The sequence below is a fragment of the Schistocerca cancellata genome, chromosome 7 (genome assembly GCF_023864275.1).
Source record: "Schistocerca cancellata isolate TAMUIC-IGC-003103 chromosome 7, iqSchCanc2.1, whole genome shotgun sequence".
Classification (NCBI taxonomy): domain Eukaryota; kingdom Metazoa; phylum Arthropoda; class Insecta; order Orthoptera; family Acrididae; genus Schistocerca; species Schistocerca cancellata.
In genome coordinates, this window is record NC_064632.1 from 152,073,567 (window position 1) to 152,093,979 (window position 20,413).

General features: G+C 45.4%; 1 protein-coding gene across 1 annotated transcript in view; it reads left to right on the forward strand.

Moving 5' to 3' along the window:
* LOC126092674 (uncharacterized) overlaps window positions 1–20,413 on the forward strand; it is a 107,957-nt gene that overhangs the window by 26,786 nt on the left and 60,758 nt on the right. The window lies entirely within an intron of this gene.

Genomic DNA, 20,413 nt, shown 5'->3' on the forward strand with positions numbered 1-20,413 from the left:
ATGTGAGGTAAATCGCTCAATAAGTTTTCGAGATTTTTAGTAACAACGTTAAACAACGACTTGTCTATATACAGGGTATTATAGAAGTATAGATTGCACAGAAAATAAGTGCAGAACACTGCAAACGTGGACGATTTGCGCTGCTTGTGTCGTTTCCATTCCCTCACGGTACCTGCTGTTGACAAACAGCAGCGTCCTCGCCACCTCTACATCTACATCTACATCTACATCCATACTCCGCAAGCCACCTGACGGTGTGTGGCGGAGGGTACCTTGAGTACCTCTATCGGTTCTCCCTTCTATTCCAGTCTCGAATTGTTCGTGGAAAGAAGGATTGTCGGTATGCTTCTGTGTGGGCTCTAATCTCTCTGATTTTATCCTCATGGTCTCTTCGCGCGATATACGTAGGAGGGAGCAATATACTGCTTGACTCTTCGGTGAAGGTACGTTCTCGAAACTTTGACAAAAGCCCGTACCGAGCTACTGAGCGTCTCTCCTGCAGAGTCTTCCACTGGAGTTTATCTATCATCTCCGTAACGCTTTCGCGATTACTGAATGATCCTGTAACGAAGCGCGCTGCTCTCCGTTGGATCTTCTCTATATCTTCTATCAACCCTATCTGGTACGGATCCCACACTGCTGTGCAGTATTCAAGCAGTGGGCGAACAAGCGTACTGTAACCTACTTCCTTTGTTTTCGGATTGCATTTCCTTAGGATTCTTCCAATGAATCTCAGTCTGGCATCTGCTTTACCGACGATCAACATTATATGATCATTCCATTTTAAATCACTCCTAATGCGTACTCCCAGATAATTTATGGTATTAACTGCTTCCAGTTGCTGACCTGCTATTTTGTAGCTAAATGATAAAGGATCTATCTTTCTGTGTATTCGCAGCACATTACACTTGTCTACATTGAGATTCAATTGCCATTCCCTGCACCATGCGTCAATTCGCTGCAGATCCTCCTGCATTTCAGTACAATTTTCCATTGTTACAACCTCTCGATACACCACAGCATCATCTGCAAAAAGCCTCAGTGAACTTCCGATGTCATCCACCAGGTCATTTATGTATATTGTGAATAGCAACGGTCCTATGACACTCCCCTGTGGCACACCTGAAATCACTCTTACTTCGGAGGACTTCTCTCCATTGAGAATGACATGCTGCGTCCTGTTATCTAGGAACTCCTCAATCCAATCACACAATTGGTCTGATAGTCCATATGCTCTTACTTTGTTCATTAAACGACTGTGGGGAACTGTATCGAACGCCTTGCGGAAGTCAAGAAACACGGCATCTACCTGTGAACCCGTGTCTATGGCCCTCTGAGTCTCGTGGACGAATAGCGCGAGCTGGGTTTCACATGACCGTCTTTTTCGAAAGCCATGCTGATTCCTACAGAGTAGATTTCTAGTCTCCAGAAAAGTCATTATACTCGAACACAATACGTGTTCCAAAATTCTACAACTGATCGACGTTAGAGATATAGGTCTATAGTTCTGCACATCTGTTCGACGTCCCTTCTTGAAAACGGGGATGACCTGTGCCCTTTTCCAATCCTTTGGAACGCTACGCTCTTCTAGAGACCTACGGTACACCGCTGCAAGAAGGGGGGCAAGTTCCTTCGCGTACTCTGTGTAAAATTGAACTGGTATCCCATCTGGTCCAGAGGCCTTTCCTCTTTTGAGCGATTTTAATTGTTTCTCTATCCCTCTGTCGTCTATTTCGATATCTACCATTTTGTCATCTGTGCGACAATCTAGAGAAGGAACTACAGTGCAATCTTCCTCTGTGAAACAACTTTGGAAAAAGACATTTAGTATTTCGGCCTTTAGTCCGTCATCCTCTGTTTCAGTACCATCTCGGTCACAGAGTGTCTGGACATTTTGTTTTGATCCACCTACCGCTTTGACATAAGACCAAAATTTCTTAGGATTTTCTGCCAAGTCAGTACAAAGAACTTTATTTTCGAATTCATTGAACGCCTCTCGCATAGCCCTCCTCACACTACATTTCGCTTCGCGTAATTTTTGTTTGTCTGCAAGGCTTTGGCTATGTTTATGTTTGCTGTGAAGTTCCCTTTGCTTCCGCAGCAGTTTTCTAACTCGGTTGTTGTACCACGGTGGCTCTTTTCCACCTCTTACGATCTTGCTTGGCACATACTCATCTAACGCATTATGTACGACGGTTTTGAACTTTGTCCACTGATCTTCAACAGTATCTGTACTTGAGACAAAACTTTTGTGTTGAGCCGTCAGGGACTCTGAAATCTGCTTTTTGTCACTTTTTCTAAACAGAAAAATCTTCCTACCCTTTTTAATATTCCTATTTACGGCTGAAATCATCGATGCCGTAACCGCTTTATGATCGCTGATTCCCTGTTCTGCATTAACTTTTTCAAATAGTTCGGGTCTGTTTGTCACCAGAAGGTCTAATACGTTATCGCCACGGGTCGGTTCTCTGTTTAACTGCTCAAGGTAGTTTTCAGATAAAGCACTTAAAAAAATTTCACTGGATTCTTTGTCCCTGCCACCCGTTATGAACGTCTGAGTCTCCCAGTCTATATCCGGCAAATTAAAATCTCCACCCAGAACTATAACATGGTGGGGAAATCTACTCGAAATATTTTCCAAATTATCCTTCAGGTGCTCAGCCACAACAGCTGCTGAGCCAGGGGGCCTATAGAGACATCCAATTACCATGTCTGAGCCTGCTTTAACCGTGACCTTCGCCCAAAACATTTCACATTTCGGATCTCCGTCAATTTCCTTCGATACTATTGCACTTCTTATCGCTATAAACACGCCTCCTCCTTCACTGTCCAGCCTGTCTCTGCGGTATACATTCCAATCTGAGTATAGGATTTCATTACTGTTTACGTCTGGTTTCCGCCAACTTTCTGTCCCTAGTACTATATGGGCGTTGTGACCGTTTATTAATGAGAGCAGTTCTGGGACCTTTCTGTAGACGCTCCTGCAGTTTACTATTAGCACATTAATATTGTTATTCCCTGTTGCATTTTGCCTACTCCTACCTTGCCGCGTCTCAGGAGGCGTCTTGTCGGGCCTAGGGAGGGGATTCTCTAACCTAAAAAACCCCCATGTGCACTCCACACGTACTCCGCTACCCTTGTAGCCGCTTCCGGCGTGTAGTGCACGCCTGACCTATTCAGGGGGACCCTACATTTCTCCACCCGATAGCGGAGGTCGAGAAATTTGCACCCCAGATCTCCGCAGAATCGTCTGAGCCTCTGGTTTAAGCCTTCCACTCGGCTCCAAACCAGAGGACCGCGATCGGTTCTGGGAACGATACTGCAAATAGTTAGCTCTGATTTCACCCCGCGAGCGAGGCTTTCCGCCTTCACCAATTCCGCCAACCGCCTGTACGAACTGAGGATGACCTCTGAACCCAGACGGCAGGAGTCATTGGTGCCGACATGAGCAACAATTTGCAGTCGGGTGCACCCAGTGCTCTCTATCGCCGCCGGTAGGGCCTCCTCCACATCTCGGATGAGACCCCCCGGCAAGCAGACAGAGTGAACACTAGCCTTCTTCCCCGACCTTCCCGCTATTTCCCTAAGGGGCTCCATCACCCGCCTAATGTTGGAGCTCCCAATAACTAATAAACCCCTCCCCCCGTGTGCCTGCTCGGACCTTGCTGAAGGAGCAGCCACATGTCCACTCACAGGCAGAGCGGGCGATGCCACACGGCCAGCCTCCACATTGACCCTCCGCTTCGTGCGCCGCGAACGCCGCTGAACCCGCCACTCCCCTTGGGGAGAGGGTGGCCCAACCACGCCCGGTACCCGCGAAGATGTCTCGACAGCAGGGACAGTGGGTGAAGCATGTAACACCTGGGGTGTACCTTGCGACGCACCAGACTCCCCTCTGCCGCTACACTCCGAGGCAGCAGCCTGAAGACGGCTGACCGCGGCCATCAACACGCTCAGCTGTTCGCGAACAGTGGCCAGCTCCTCCTGCGTCCGTACACAGCAGTCACACATCCTATCCATCCTAAGAAATCAATTTACTGAAGAGAGTTAATCAACCTTTAACTCGACTGCTAATTCACTAAAGGCGGCTGTTTATTCACTAAACTGTGGTTGCTGGCCACTTCTTGTAGAAAACAATGAAAATAGCACTACCTGTCTCTGGAGTGTATTGAAAACACTAGCACTACTGGCACTATGGTTGACTAAAGGGACTCTCTCTGACTGTATTAAAAACAAACACGAAATCTATGGAACACTATTAATAGCACCCTACAATTAATGCTTCCTAAAAGCAAATACACACGGAAGAAGAAGTGACAAGTAAGAAAAATACAGTTAATACTTAAATTAAGGTAGCTCGCTGCACAGCAGACGTGAGTTAGGCGGCAATTACGACGACACTGACTCTACGGGCACTATGGCTGACTAAAGGGACTCTCTCTGACTGTATTCAAAACAAACACGAAATCTATGGAACACTATTAATAGCACCCGACAATTAAAGCTTCCTAAAAGCAAATACACACGGACGAAGAAGTGACAAGTAAGAAAAATACAGTTAATACTTAAATTAAGGTAGCTCGCCGCACAGCAGACGTGAGGCAGGCGGCAGTTACGACGACGACCTCGATGCCCACGGGCCTGCAGTTAGTACTGCTCGGTTCTGTCTAAGGCTTTATTATCCGGTAACGTTAACAGTAATACACAGCAGTACTGTGGATAGGTTTACTGATGAAGAATTTGCCGATATGCCTATCGTGTATGGGTCCACTGACTGCAATGGAGGTGCAACACAATGGTGCTATGCTGACTTGTTCCCACACCGACTGCAACCGCGCCTCACTACTTTTGCGTCTGAGGACTCTCGCATTCCTCTGTTTTGTGCGTTGTACGTGTTGGTTATTGTACGAGGGCGAGTCAAATGAAAATCTTAAATATTTTTTAAAAATATTATTTACTGATACTGATACTGAGATACTTAAAGGTATCAGATAGATTATATAATGGTAAGACAGAGATTTAGGAACCAGGTTTTAAATTGTAAGACAATTCCAGGGGCAGATGTGGACTCTGACCACAATTTATTGTTTATGACCTGTAGATTAAAACTGAAGAAACTGCAAAAAGGTGGGAATTTAAGGAGATGGGACCTGGATAAACTGAAAAAACCAGAGGCTGTAGAGAGTTTCAGGGAGAGCATAAGGGAACAATTGACAGGAATGGGGGAAAGAAATACAGTAGAAGAAGAATGGGTAGCTTTGAGGGATGAAGTAGTGAAGGCAGCAGAGGATCAAGTAGGTAAAAAGAAGAGGGCTAGTAGAAATCCTTGGGTAACAGAAGAAATATTGAATTTAATTGATGAAAGGAGAGAATATAAAAATGCAGTAAGTGAAGCAGGCAAAAAGGAATACAAACGTCTCAAAAATGAGATCGACAGGAAGTGCAAAATGGCTAAGCAGGCATGGCTAGAGGACAAATGTAAGGATGTGGAGGCTTATCTCACTAGGGGTAAGATAGATACTGCTTACAGGAAAATTAAAGAGACCTTTGGAGATAAGAGAACCACTTGTATGAACATCAAGAGCTCAGATGGGTCTATACATGGGCAATGCACTTGAGGACAATATTATGGAAATGGAAGAGGATGTAGATGAAGATGAAATGGGAGATACGATACTGCGTGAAGAGTTTGACAGAGCACTGAAAGACCTGAGTCGAAACAAGGCCCCCGGAGTAGACAACATTCCATTGGAACTACTGACGGCCTTGGGAGAGCCAGTCCTGACAAAACTCTACCATCTGGTGAGCAAGATGTATGAAACAGGCGAAATACCCTCAGACTTCAAGAAGAATATAATAATTCCAATCCCAAAGAAAGCAGGTGTGGACAGATGTGAAAATTACCGAACAATCAGTTTAATAAGCCACAGCTGCAAAATACCAACACGAATTCTTTACAGACGAATGGAAAAACTAGTAGAAGCCGACCTCGGGGAAGATCAGTTTGGATTCCGTAGAAATACTGGAACACGTGAGGCAATACTGACCTTACGACTTATCTTAGAAGAAAGATTAAGGAAAGGCAAACCTACGTTCCTAGCATTTGTAGACTTAGAGAAAGCTTTTGACAATGTTGACTGGAATACTCTCTTTCAAATTCTAAAGGTGGCGGGGGTAAAATACAGGGAGCGAAAGGCTATTTACAATTTGTATAGAAACCAGATGGCAGTTATAAGAGTCGAGGGGCATGAAAGAGAAGCAGTGGTTGGGAAGGGAGTAAGACAGGGTTGTAGCCTCTCCCCGATGCTATTCAATCTGTATATTGAGCAAGCAGTAAAGGAAACAAAAGAAAAATTCGGAGTAGGTATTAAAATCCATGGAGAAGAAATAAAAACGTTGAGGTTCGCCGATGACATTGTAATTCTGTCAGAGACAGCAAAGGACTTGGAAGAGCAGTTGAACGGAATGGATAGTGTCTTGAAGGGAGGATATAAGATGAACATCAACAAAAGCAAAACGAGGATAATCGGATGTAGTCGAATTAAGTCGGGTGATATTGAGGGTATTAGATTAGGAAATGAGACACTTAAAGTAGTAAAGGAGTTTTGCTATTTGGGGAGCAAAATAACTGATGATGGTCGAAGTAGAGAGGATATAAAATGTAGACTGGCAATGGCAAGGAAAGCGTTTCTGAAGAAGAGAAATTTGTTAACATCGAGTATAGATTTAAGTGTCAGGAAGTCATTTCTGAAAGTATTTGTATGGAGTGTAGCCATGTATGGAAGTGAAACATGGACGATAACTAGTTTGGACAAGAAGAGAATAGAAGCTTTCGAAATGTGGTGCTACAGAAGAATGCTGAAGATTAGATGGGTAGATCACGTAACTAATGAGGAAGTATTGAATAGCATTGGGGAGAAGAGAAGTTTGTGGCACAACTTGACCAGAAGAAGGGATCGGTTGGTAGGACATGTTCTGAGGCATCAAGGGATCGCCAATTTAGTATTGGAGGGCAGCGTGGAGGGTAAAAATCGTAGGGGGAGACCAAGAGATGAATACACTAAGCAGATTCAGAAAGATGTAGGTTGCAGTAGGTACTGGGAGATGAAGAAGCTTGCACAGGATAGAGTAGCATGGAGAGCTGCATCAAACCAGTCTCAGGACTGAAGACCACAACAACAACATTATTTACTGTGCAGAAGTGGAACAAAGCTGTATCACTTTTCAACATTATCTCTCCCACGCATAATGCAAGTCCTCCAGCGCTTACAAAGTGCATACATTCCTTTAGAAACAAAAAAAAAATTCTTTTGGTAGTCCGCGCAACCACTCATGCACCGCGTGGTGTACCTCTTAATCAGAACGGAACTTCTTTCCTTCCATTGCGTCTTTGAGTGGTCCAGACATATAGAAATCACTTGGGACAGGGTCTGGGGAGTATGGTGGATGAGGAAGACACTCAAAATGCAAGTCTGTGATTGTTGCAACTGTTGTACGGACAGTGTTGGGCCTTACATTGTGATGTTGCAAAAGGACACCTGCTGTCAGCAATCGACGTCGCTTTGATTTGATTGCAGGCCGCTGATGATTTTTTAGGAGATCTGTGTATGATGCACTGGTGACAGTGGTCCCTCTAGACATGCAATGCTCCAAACTGACGCCTTTTTTGTCCCAAAAGAGAGTCAGCATAACCTTTCCTGCTGATGGTTCTGTTCGAAACTTCTTTGGTTTTGGTGATGAGGAATGTCTTCGTTTCCGGTTGGTGGGAGTGAACCCAGGTTTCGTCCCCAGGAACGATTCTTGCAAGGAAGCCATCACTTCTCGTTCAAAGCGCCGAAGAAGTTCTTCACAAGCATCAACATGTCGTTCTCTCATTTCAGGAGTCAGCTGCCGTGGCACCCATCTTGCAGACACTTTGTGAAGTTGGAGCTCATCATGCACAATTTGGTGTGTCGACCCATGACTAATCTGTAAACATGCTGCAAGTAATTCAGTGTCACTCGGCGGTTTTCCTTCACTATGGCTTCAACTGCTGCAATGTTCTGTGGAGTCACAACTCGTGCCTGACCTGGACGAGGAGCATCTTCCACTGAAGTCACACCATTTGCGAACTTCCTACTCCATTCGTAGACTTGCTGCTGTGACAAACATGCATCACCGTACTGAACCTTCATTCGTCGTAGAATTTCAATAGGTTTCACACATTCACTACGCATTAACCGAATAACAGAACGCTGTTATCCCTAGTGCAAGTCGCAAGTGGGGCGGCCATCTTTATACTGATACTGCGACGGTATGTGTGCATCTGCGCTATGCTGCCACCTACAGGCCATTCTGCACGCAGTTTTTAACACGCTTACCATCTTACAGGATAACGTCGCGAAATTTCGATTTGTTATTACAAATTTAAGGTTTTCATTTGACTCACCCTTCCTCACAGCTGTCAAGGTGTTTTCACAGAAACAAGGGCGACTTCGGCAACAAACCGAATAAATCATAATTACATTGTAACTCTGTAACGAGCCATCGGAAACCGTTGGTTCCTTATACCAAAATACGCAAAAGGTATCACTGAACAACCTCTGAAAATTTCTCGGTCGAGTTTTAGTTCGCCCTGTGGATGACATTAGTCCTACCCAATGTGTGTGGTTATGCTAGAATGCCAATAAATTGCATATGGAAGTACAGGATGATTCAGAAAGAAAGAACAGATTTCAGTTGTTTATTACAGTCTACAAAAGATAAAAACACAATGCGCATGTCGCTGGATAGAGGAAGGTTCAAAGTTTTGCTACAGGCGCGCTTTTGTTTACAGCAACAAGGCAAGGTGGCTGGACCACAAGAGAAATAATTTTGGGCCTTGGAATTTTCGCAAAGTCAATCCGTTGTTCGACTGCAACGTGCATTCCGCCGGAGATTCAGCAAGAAGCCGCTTTTGCACAATCAGATTTATGACTGGTATAAAAATTTATCGGAAGCTGGTTGCACGAGCAAAGGGCTCGGTCTCACACGTCTGATGAAAACGTCGCCAGTATCCGAGATGCGTTCACACGGAGCCCTCGGAAGTCCACAAGAATGGCAGGAACTTCAACCACCTTAAAATACGGTGTGGCGTGTTGTCAAACGACGCCTGAATCTGAAGCTTTCCAAGCTGCAGCCACTGCAGCAACTGCGTCCCTGCCGCCATAACAGAAGGTACAAGTTTTGTATTGCACTTGTCTAGGTTATGGCGGAGGACACTTTATCCGAACGCCTCATCTTTTCGGACGAATCGACTTTTCATCCTTCGGGTGTAGTAAACTGCTAGTGTAAGAATTTGGGGGTCTCAAAATCCTGGCGTCGTCATCGAACATGAAAGAAACTCAACGAAACCATATCTGCTTCTTGCCTTTTCTGTTCACAAACTTTGTGGACCTTTCGTTTCTGCGGACGAAACTGTGTCAGGAATGTCAAACTGATTGTCACCCTAACTTCACGAATGTGCCAGTGAATTCAGTTTTTGAAGTTGACGGCGTCCCACCTCACTTTAACCTTTAGGTGCGTCGTTGAATTTGAAGAGATGGAGACCAAGATATTGTTCATAGTTTTTGTCTCTCATGTCACCAGATTTCACACATTGCAATTTTTTCTGCGGGAGTACATAAGAAACAGAGTCTTTGTCCTATCTGGAGCAGCTTCTCTTTGAGAACTGAGAAATATAATTGTTGAAGTTGTCGGTTCAATAAACAGGGACTTGTTGACTCGTGTGTGGAATGTTTCTCGAGCAAGTCATGGTACTCATGATGACTGTATGGTATAGTGTCTGTGCGAAGATACACTGGAGCGCCAAAGAAACTGGTATGAGCATGCGTATTCAAATACAGAGATACTGTATGTAAACAGACAGAATACGGCGCTGCGATCGGCGACGTCTATATAAGGCAAAAAGTGTCTGGCGCAGATGTTAGATCGGTTTCTGCTGTTACAATGGCTGGTTATCAAGATTTAAATGAGTTTGAACGTGGTGCTATAGTCGAGCGATGGGACACACCATCTCCGAGATAGCGATGAAATGGGAATTTTCCCGTACGACCATTTCACAAGTGTACCATGAACATAAGGAATCCGGTAAAACATCAAATATCCGACATCGTTGCGGCTGGAAAAAGATCCTGCAAGAACGGGACCAACGACGACTGAGGAGAATCGTTCAACGTGACAAAAGTGCAACCCTTCCGCAACCTGATGCAAAGTTCAGTGCTGGACCATCAACAAGTGCCAGCGTGCTACCCATTCAACGAAACATAGTCGATATGGGCTTTCGGAGACGAAGGCCCACTCGTATACCCTTGACGATGACACACACAAAAAAAAGGTTCAAATGGCTCTGAGCACTATGGGACTTAACATCTGTGGTTATCAGTCCCCTAGAACTTAGAACTACTTAAACCTAACTAACCTAAGGACATCACACACATCCATGTCCGAGGCAGGATTCGAATCTGCGACCGTAGCGGTCACGCGGCTCCAGACTGAAGCGCCTAGAACCGCACGGCCACGCCGGCCGGCTGACGACGGCACATCACAAAGCTTTACGCTTCGTCTGGGCCCGTCAACACCGACACTTGGATTGTTGATGACTAAAAACGTGTTGCCTGGTCGGACGAGTGTCGTTTCAAATTGTATCGAGCGGATGGACGTGTGCGGGTATGGAGACAACCTCATGAATCTATGGACGCTGCGTGTCAGCAGGGGATTGTTCAAGCTAGTGGCGGTCGGGGTGGCCGAGCGGTTCTAGGCGCTACAGTCTGGAACGGCGCGACTGCTACGGTCGCAGGTTCGAATCCTGCCTCGGGCATGGATGTTTGTGATGTCCTTAGGTTAGTTAGGTTTAAGTAGTTCTAAGTTCTAGGGGACTGATGACCTCAGAAGTTAAGTCCCATAGTGCTCAGAACCATTTGAACCATTTCAGGCTGGTGGAGGCTCTTAATGGTGTGGAGGTAGAATGATATGGGACCGCTGATACGTCTAGATACGACTCTGACAGGTGACAGACAGTATCCTGTCTGATCACCTTCATCCATTCATGTCCATTGTGCACTCCGACGGACTTGGACAATTCCACAAGGTAATTCGACATCCCATACGTCCAGAAATGCTACAGAGTGGCCCCAGGAACACACTTGTGAGTTTAAAGTACTCTGCTGACCACCAAACGTCCCAGAAATGAACATTATTGAGCTTATCTGTGATGCATTGGAACGAGCTATTCAGAAGAGATCTCCACGCCCTCGTAGTATTTGGGATTTATGGACAGCCCTGGAGGATTGATGGTGTCAGTCCGCTCCAGCACAACTTCAGACATTAGTCGAGTTCGTGCCACGTCGTGTTGCGGCACTTCTGCGTGGTCGCGAGGGTCCTACACGGTATTAGACAGGTGTACGAGCTTTTCGGCTCTTTAGAGTAAAACACTGAACCTTCCTCTATCCAGCGACATGCGCAATGGGTTTCTATCTTTCACAGTTTGTCTGTAATAAACAATTGAAATATGTTCTTTCTTCTTGAATCACCCATAATATGGTACGTTTCATGCCAGTGTGACTTTTACTAGTTACTGCCGTCATTGCATTGAATATATAATGGCAACAAGTGTATTATTACACGCGCTTCCTGCCACTTGTGGTACGACTGTCCATCCACTTCTGTGTATCCTTACGCATAGGAGGCACGTTAACTGCGGAAATGAAGACGATATTTGGCGTCTCTGTTGGCCGCATACCGCGCCCCGCTCCGCCGTGATGGACGAGAACGCAGCCATTCGGCACAGAGAGGAGGTTGCACGGACGCCGGACGATGCGTAGCTGTCACGTATTCAGGCGACCGCGGATCGTAACTCGGGCTCGCGGCGAATCGTAGCAAAACATCTGCTCTGTTTACCCAGCGACATCGGCCGTGTTATGTTTAGAACACGCGATATGCCACGCCAAACCCCTCCGACCGCCTCCCTCTGCCCGAGCCGAATCCCGCGCACACGATACCAGGGAGCGTGTGCGCACACTACACACGCGCACACACACGCACACACACACACACACACACATTTACGCACTCCGGACGGACCAATTCGCCGGCCACGTGCAGCTTTAAAACTTGTCCGCAGTTGGCGGCGATCCCTTTTTTGAAACGGAATAGGGACGGTCAATTTGCAGCTAATTATGCGCTCGCGCTCTCCGGCGTTTGTGAACCGCACAGATGCCGTGTCAGTGGTCTCGCCACTGCAGACAGATTTCCGATATATCTGCCAGCGTCGGTCGCCGCCGCGCCAAGCACCCATTATTCCGGTAGGACGGCCGACAGCTATGCAGAAAAAAAAAATGTCGTACAGCGTTCGAAAGGTCTTTTTTTTAATTTTTCACTGAAAATCTCTTCCGGCTTCGGACCCCATAAACTGGATATCGCCAAATATATAGAGACTTCTGGTCTAGCCTGTCTATCGCGTAAGTACTGCGAAAACAGAAGAGTCCTGTTACTACAATCTACAATATCCACTGAGATGTCGTGAGAAAAACTCGAAGTTTTTGGCCAGTCGCGAGAATGAAACGAATTCAGATTGATTAGTTTCCTTATGCGCTAGTTCACAGCCGCAGGAAACTTTTCGAAGGTTAAAAATCACATTGCAAACTTCGGCTGTTAATGAAACTTCCTGGCAGATTAAAACTGTGTGTTGGACCGAGACTCGAGACTCGAGACTTGCGCGCGAAAGGCAGAAGTCCCGAGTTCGAGTCTCGGTCCGGCACACAGTTTTAATCTGTCAGGAAGTTTCATATCAGTGCACACTCCGCTGCAGAGTGAACATCTCATTCTGGAAACATCCCCCAGACTGTGGCTAAGCCATCGATCCGCACTATCCTTTCTTTCAGGAGTGCTAGTTCTGCAAGGTTCGCAGGAGAGCTTTTGTAAAGTTTGGAAGGTAGGAGACGAGGTACTGGCAGAAGTAAAGCTGTGAGGACGGGGTGTGAGTCGTGCTTGGGTGGCTCAGATGGTTGCCGGCACGGTAAAGCAGCGTGTTCCGGTCAGAAGGTTAGCTGACCTCCGTAATAAAAAGCTGAGTTGATGGATCAAAGACGAACTAAAAATGGGTGTCTTGCGACGTCCGCCCGGAGCAGATACAACAAACAAAATGAGATTAATAAAAAAAATGATGGTAGAGCACTTGCCCGCGAAAGGCAAAGGTCCCGAGTTCAAGTCTCGGTCCGGCACACAGTTTTAATCTGCCAGGAAGTTTCATATTAGCGCACACTCCGCTGCAGAGTGAACATCTCATTCGGCTGTTCATATTTTCGAAGTAAAGATTTCTTTATTCCATCATTCACTCGCGAACTATCAGGTGATTTCGGTGAGTACCGAGTCCTTCAAAAATTGGGGCTTTGTCTATACTTCACAAACATTGTCATAATCTCGTGATGTGAGTAAAATTCTCTACCACAAGCATTGCATCACTTGCTATTCAAATCCAGAATTAAGTGGAATCCACTCTATATTCTGTTTATTCAGTCATCGACGCCACAAGAGCTTGAAGAAGATCACAGTACAGGGGTCGAAAGCTCGATCATATGGAAGAAATATGATGTGCCCTAATACCCCAGAAGATTTTACCTTCACTATAGTCAGGTTTAGGAATTCTGCTACCTAGGCACCAAAATAACTCATGACTGACGGAGCAAGGCGGACATGAAAAGCAGACTAGAAGTGGCAGAAAGGGCTTTTCTAGCCAAGAGAAGTCTACTAGTATCAAACATAGTCCTTAATTTCAGGGAGAAAGTTCTGAGAATGCGCGTGCGAAGCACAGCATTGTATGGTAGTGAAACACAGACTGTGGTAAAACGGAAACAGAAGAGACTCGAAGCATTTAAGATGTGGTGCTACAGAAGATTGCTGAGAATTAGGTGGACTGATAAATTATGGAAAACACTGATAAGAGGAAGGAACATGATGACAGAACATCTGTTAGAGACATAAGAAAATAACCTACTGGTACTAGAGGGAGCTGCAGAGGGTAAAAATTGTAGACGAAGACAGAAATTCGAGTACATCCAGCAAATAACTGAGGACGAGGTTGCAAGAGGTACTCTGAGGTGAAAGGTTTGGCACAGGGAGGAATCTGTGGCAGTGCATCAAACCAGTCAGAAGACTGATTCTAAAAAGAAGAAGAAAAACCAGCCGTTAACTGGGCAGGACGGCTTTGTCTGTCCTAGAGATGATGGATAAGTCATTCATAATTCCTCTAAATGGGTTGCGATTGGGACCTACATGATGTCTTCAAGGCTAATGATTTCGCCTTGATGGCAGGTGGTTTTAGAAACTGTAGTAAATAAATTTCTGAAAAGTCCAGGTATGAAGCAGCACTTTGCAAAGGAGTGCTATTAATAGGAGCGTGAAACAGCCACTGAAAATGCTGCTCGTAATTGGTCTTCTAAAAGATATGGGTATTAAAAAACAATTTCACGGAGCAGTTGATAGCTTGCAAATCTGAGAGTCAGCCAGCAGGCTACGTGGGCGCCAGGCATTAACTGTCCGCACAGGCCTACTTACAGTTTCAAGATCCAGCATTAAGTGAGCAGTCCAGTAACAACTTACTGTCCACTTCGGATCGCTCCTGTACGGACCACGAAGACAAAATTAGACTAATTACAGCTCGCACAGAGGCTATTAAGTATTTATTCTTCCTGCACTCCAAGCGTGTACGGAACAGGAAGAAATACTAATATGTGGTTCATTGTAAAGTATGATCTTTCACACACCTCAGAGTGGTTTGCAGATTGTGGATCGAGACGTAGATGTAATAGACTCTTTCTTTTGGTTTACTTATTAGAGGAAATAGTGGGCAGTGTATGTGTATTGCCATAGCTTACCACAATCTGGCATGGCAGATATTTGGTGCTGATTCGGGAGTTATCCTGAATACTGTTGATAACAATTTTCTACAGCTCCATACATATTCAAAATGGTTGAAATGGCTCTAAGCACTATGGTACAATATCTGAGTTCATCAGTCCCCTAGACTTAGAACAACTTAAACCTAACTAACCTAAGGACATCACACACATCCATGCGCGAGGCAGGATTCGAACCTGCGACCGTAGCAGCAGCGCGGTTCCGGACTGAAGCGCCTAGAACCGCTCGGCCACAGCGGCCGGCCATACATATTCCATACGGAGGATGACGGAGTGCACCTTGTTCCGGTGCTTATCATTACCTTTCCTATTCCACTCGCAAATGGCGCTAGAAAAAAAGAACTGTCTATATGATACCGTATGAGCCCTGGTTTCTCTTATCAACAGAGGAGCCGCAGGAGAGTGCAGCGAGGTCGAGCAGTCATGGACACCAGCACCGCCTTCTTGCAGGGAAGGGCGGTGTGACGACCACTGAAATGTACTGCACAATCCGTTGCGTGGTATGAATAATAGGGCTTCTAGAGGACGTTCAAGAGGACCTACCTTTCTTGTAATGGAGCGCCTCTCGTAATTTCTCCTTATTGTTCAATATCAACCACATACATGTAATGCCTTACCCGTCTTCCCAGCCGACATCGCTAATGAACGCATGTATATTGGCTTATCGACTCGGAATTGGAATCACGATGGTGAATAAGTATTTAGAGTCTTTATTCGGCGGGCAAGGTGGTAGTGTCCAGTGCCTGGTCACCTAGATCTATTCCGAAGTCTTAGGTTAAATTTCATCACTCTAACCTCCCCCTGCCCCACTCCCACAGATAAAATATAATTTTCCGATTGCAAAAATAAAAGGGTTCAACTGTATTTCGGTCACGAAACAATTATTTTAATAGATCATACTACTGTCACTATTTCGTAAGACTCTAATAAAATCAAATTAAAAAAATACTGGCTTCAAAATGTGACACAATGTGGTGGACGTTACAGTTCATGAAATGAATGTCTGAACACCGTCATCACATAGCCTACCCTCGACACGCATGGTTTGTATTTTGTGCCATGAATATTTGACAGTAAGACTGAGACATTTACATCTCATATACTTAACTATCTCATGAAAATACCTTCTACGACTTGTATGTTGCCACTGCAATAGACCAGAAATTGAGTCATTACTCACTTTGCAACAATACACAAACAAATTGACAGTACAACACAACAGTACTTATGCAATGGCTACTAAAATACTGTCGGGCTTAAACTGAATTATTATTATTGCTATTATTGTTATTAGTAACAATGCTCAAACACAAAGCACTGGCAGTCTGAAATCCAATTTGTGCCAGTCCAGAAGTAAGAAATCCAGCTGTCAAGTGATCTACAAACAGTAGGCTTAAATATAGTATACACGCTTTAATTTGGATGATTTTAAACGGGGCTGCAGAGAGTGGGTGCAGCAAGTGTCATTAGGGAGAGGAATGGTGCTAAGGAAGCACGTTTTGTGACAAGTGTCTACCCTCAGTGCGGATAGTTGGCTTCATTTTCTGAGATGCTGGCATCATACTGTGTGCCACATTCTATCCTCTACTGATGTCACCTCAAAAGTTTCCCTATGCGTTAAAGTCACTGATAATTTATATTCGCTTCGACAGTAACAAACACCTAAGAATATAATTAAAAGTGTTTTCGTTTTTCGTAAAGTTTCAAACCTCCGACATAAAAGTACTTGGGTTAACGAAATGGCTATTTTTTTCTTTTCCCTTCAGAATAATTGTTCTGGAAGCTACGAATTCACAGACATAACTACGAAACAGATACATGGTGGCAGTTATTGAAGTATATGAAATGAAATCGTCATAACTTCTGAACGGTTTGGGTTAGAACGTTCAAACTGGACGGTTGGCCACAGGAAATGATGGGAACTGGTATGCCCATCGTGGTTTGGTTTGGCAACGAAGCCCACTTTCATTTGGATGGGATCGTCAATAAGAAAAATTGGCGCATTTAGGGGACTGAGAATCCGAATTTCGCGATCGAGAAGTCTCTTCACCGTCAACGGGTGACTGTGTGCTGTGCAATGTCCAGTCACAGAAAAAAATGGTTCAAATGGCTCTGAGCACTATGGGACTCAACATCTTAGATCATAAGTCCCTTAGAACTTAGAACTACTTAAACCTAACTAACCTAAGGACATCACACACACCCATGCCCGAGGCAGGATTCGAACCTGCGACCGTAGCAGTCCCGCGGTTCCGGACTGCAGCGCCAGAACCGCTAGACCAACGCGGGCGGCAGTCACAGAATAATCGGTGCGATATTCCTTGATGGCGTGATGACTACCGAACGCTACGTCAAGGTTTTGGATAATGATTTCGTCCCTATTATCCATAGTGACTCTGATTTCAACAAGATGTGGTTCATGCAAGGCGGAGCTGATCCCCATAGGAGGAGGAGGAGCCGGAGGAGCACTCTGCGGACCGCATTCTGACTCTGGAATACCCAGAGGCCACTGGCATTTGCCTGAATTGGTTGCCATATTATCCGTATCTGAAAACATGCGACTCATTTTTGTGGGGTTGTAATAAAGACAAGGTACTGTAATAACCTCAAAACCATTACTGAGTGAAAGCAGCCATTCAGGACGTCTCCGAGAGCATCTATGTTCGGACATTTCAGCGGGTCATGCAGAATTTCGCTATTCGTCTGCGCCACATCATCCCCAAAGATAGCAGGCATATCGCACATGTCATAACCTTAATCCGAATATCTGTAGTGACGTTTACATGTTGAATACAGTGCATGCACGCCGTAATTTGTAACTAATTTACGTTGTTTTCATATACACACACCAAAAAAGGTTTTGCATCATCTCGGTTCCTAGAGTTCCGGAACCTATACAAAAAAATTGGAATAGAGATGAACATGAACATCATTTCCACCCTTTTTACTGCTCATGAAAACTATACGTTCCATGTTGTATCACCATACAGCGAGACATTCAGAGGTGGTGGTCCATATTGCTGTACACACCGGTAACTCTAATATCCACTATGACGTCCTCTTGCATTGACGCTTGCCTGTATTCATCGTGCCATACTATTCACAAGTTCATCAAGACACTGTTGGCCCAGATTGTCGCACTCCTCAATGGCGATTCGGCGTAGATCCCTCAGAGTGGTTGGTGGGGCACGTGGTTCATAAACAGCCCTTTTCAATCTATTCCAGCCATACTCGATAGGATTCATGAATGGAGAACATGCTGGCCACTGTAATCGAGCATTGTCGTTATCCTGAAGGACGTCATTCACAAGATGTGCACTATGGGGGCGCGAATCGGCGTCCATGAAGACGTATTCCTCGCCATTATGCTGCCGATGTTGTTGCACTATCGATCGGAGGATAGCATTCACGTGTCGTACATCCATTACGGCGCCTTCCATGACCACCAGCGGCGTACGTCGGCCTCACATAATTCCACCCCAAAACAGTAGGAGACCTCCCCTTGTTGCACTCGATGGACAGTGTGTCCAAGGCGTTCAGCCTGACCAGGTTGCCTCCAAACACGTCTCTGACGTTTGTGTGATTGAAGAGAAAGTGATGCCTATCATGAGCGGTCCATTTGGCATGTTGTTGGGCCCTTCTGTACCGCGCTGCAGGGTGTCGTTGTTGCAAAGATGGACCTTGCCATGGACGTCGGGAGTGAAGTTGCGCATCATACAGCCTATTGCGCGTAGTTTGAGTCGTAACACGACGTCCTGTGGCTGCACGAAAGCATTATTCAACATGGTGGCGTTGCTGTCAGGGTTCCTCGGAGCCATAATCCATAGGCAGCGGTCATCCACTGCAGTAGTACCCCATGTGCGGCCAGAGCGAGGCATGTCATCGACAGTTCCTGTCTCTTTGTATCTCCTCCGTGTCCGAACAACATCGCAGGGCGTGTTCAGTACCATCTCTGAACAGTCAAAGGGACTATGTCTGTGAAACAATATCCACAGTTAACGTGTATCTTCAGGAGTTCTGGGAACTGGGGTGATGCAAAACTTTTTTTGATGTGTGTAATTCAATAACTATCACTCTGTAAATGCCATTCTGGAGTGAGGCATAGTTTCACGTGAGAGAAACGTTGCTATTTATGCCTGTTCTTTATGAATACTGTTGAGAAGATCTTTGTGATACTCTGTTGATCCGTCATGGATACGAGGCAGCGGTCGGTCAGATAATTACCAAAGAAATATCACCAAAGGGCCGAATATTTCAGAACTTGTCTTTTTATTTACGACCAGTTTCAGCATCTCATTAATGTCGTCTTCTGGCCCCTATGCACTCCATGTACAGAGCACTAGATACATCGATGCATGCATGCATCAGTACTTGGTTTCCGTGAATTTTTTGTGAAGTGTGTGCTTTGAAGACTTGACAACAACTGACACACCAACAAGAAAATGGTTAAAGATGGTACACAACAAGTATAATGCACGAATACCGTATACAATCGGTCAGTTTCCATCCGTTTAAATTTCAGTCGATCACTTAGAATCTAAAGTCTGTTTTACACCAGCGATTTTCTGGCAAAATCGCTCGAAGTGCGTGTGGCTTTCGTCCCTGCGTCTAAATCAGCAAATAATCACGACGTGAGTGTGCGGAGCGAATGAGGAATACTGGCCTGCCAACGAACTTGTGACGTCACACTAGTCGGCTTGTCCACCCATTTGTCGAACGATCGGATCCGTGCAGGGCTCTCGGAAAATCAGTTCAAAATGGTTCGAATGGCTCTGAGCACTATGGGACTTAACTGCTGAGGTCATCAGGCCCCTAGAACTTAGAACTACTTAAACCGAACTAACCTAAGGACATCACACACATCCATGACCGAGGCAGGATTCGAACCTGCGACCGTAGCGGTCTCGCGGTTCCACACTGTAGCGCCTATAACCGCTCGGCCACTCCGGCCGGCGGGAAACCAGTATTTAATTGTTAAGATACCCACTAAAGGTCTTAATTTTGTCGTATGCTATAGAGAACTTGCATGCACTTAAACACGTAGTCAAGAATGATTAAACTCGTATGAAATAGTTACTGGCTCCCCGCTGCAGACGGCCGCTGGCACTCGTAAGACTTACGGTGTCAAGGGCTGTGACTTAAGTACCACTGCCGGTCTTTCTCGTGGGCCTTCGTGGGTGTGTCTACGACGTCAAACCTTCAGATACCAGACACTCAAATCGGTATCAAACGTTGTATGTCGATAGAGTATTAACCAAAACACCGATTTAATTCGTACTATGTGCTGCCGTCTAGCAGAACCGGCGTAAATGTCAATTAAAAGTAGCGCCAGAACTACGGAGCACAGGAAAAGCATAACTGTGAGGACGTACAGGCATAGCTTCCGTTGGGACGTTGGTAGAACGTTAGATCGTCGTTTGTAGGGCCCTTGGTTCAAACCCCAATGACGACAATTTTTTTACTGTCTTATGCGTTAACGT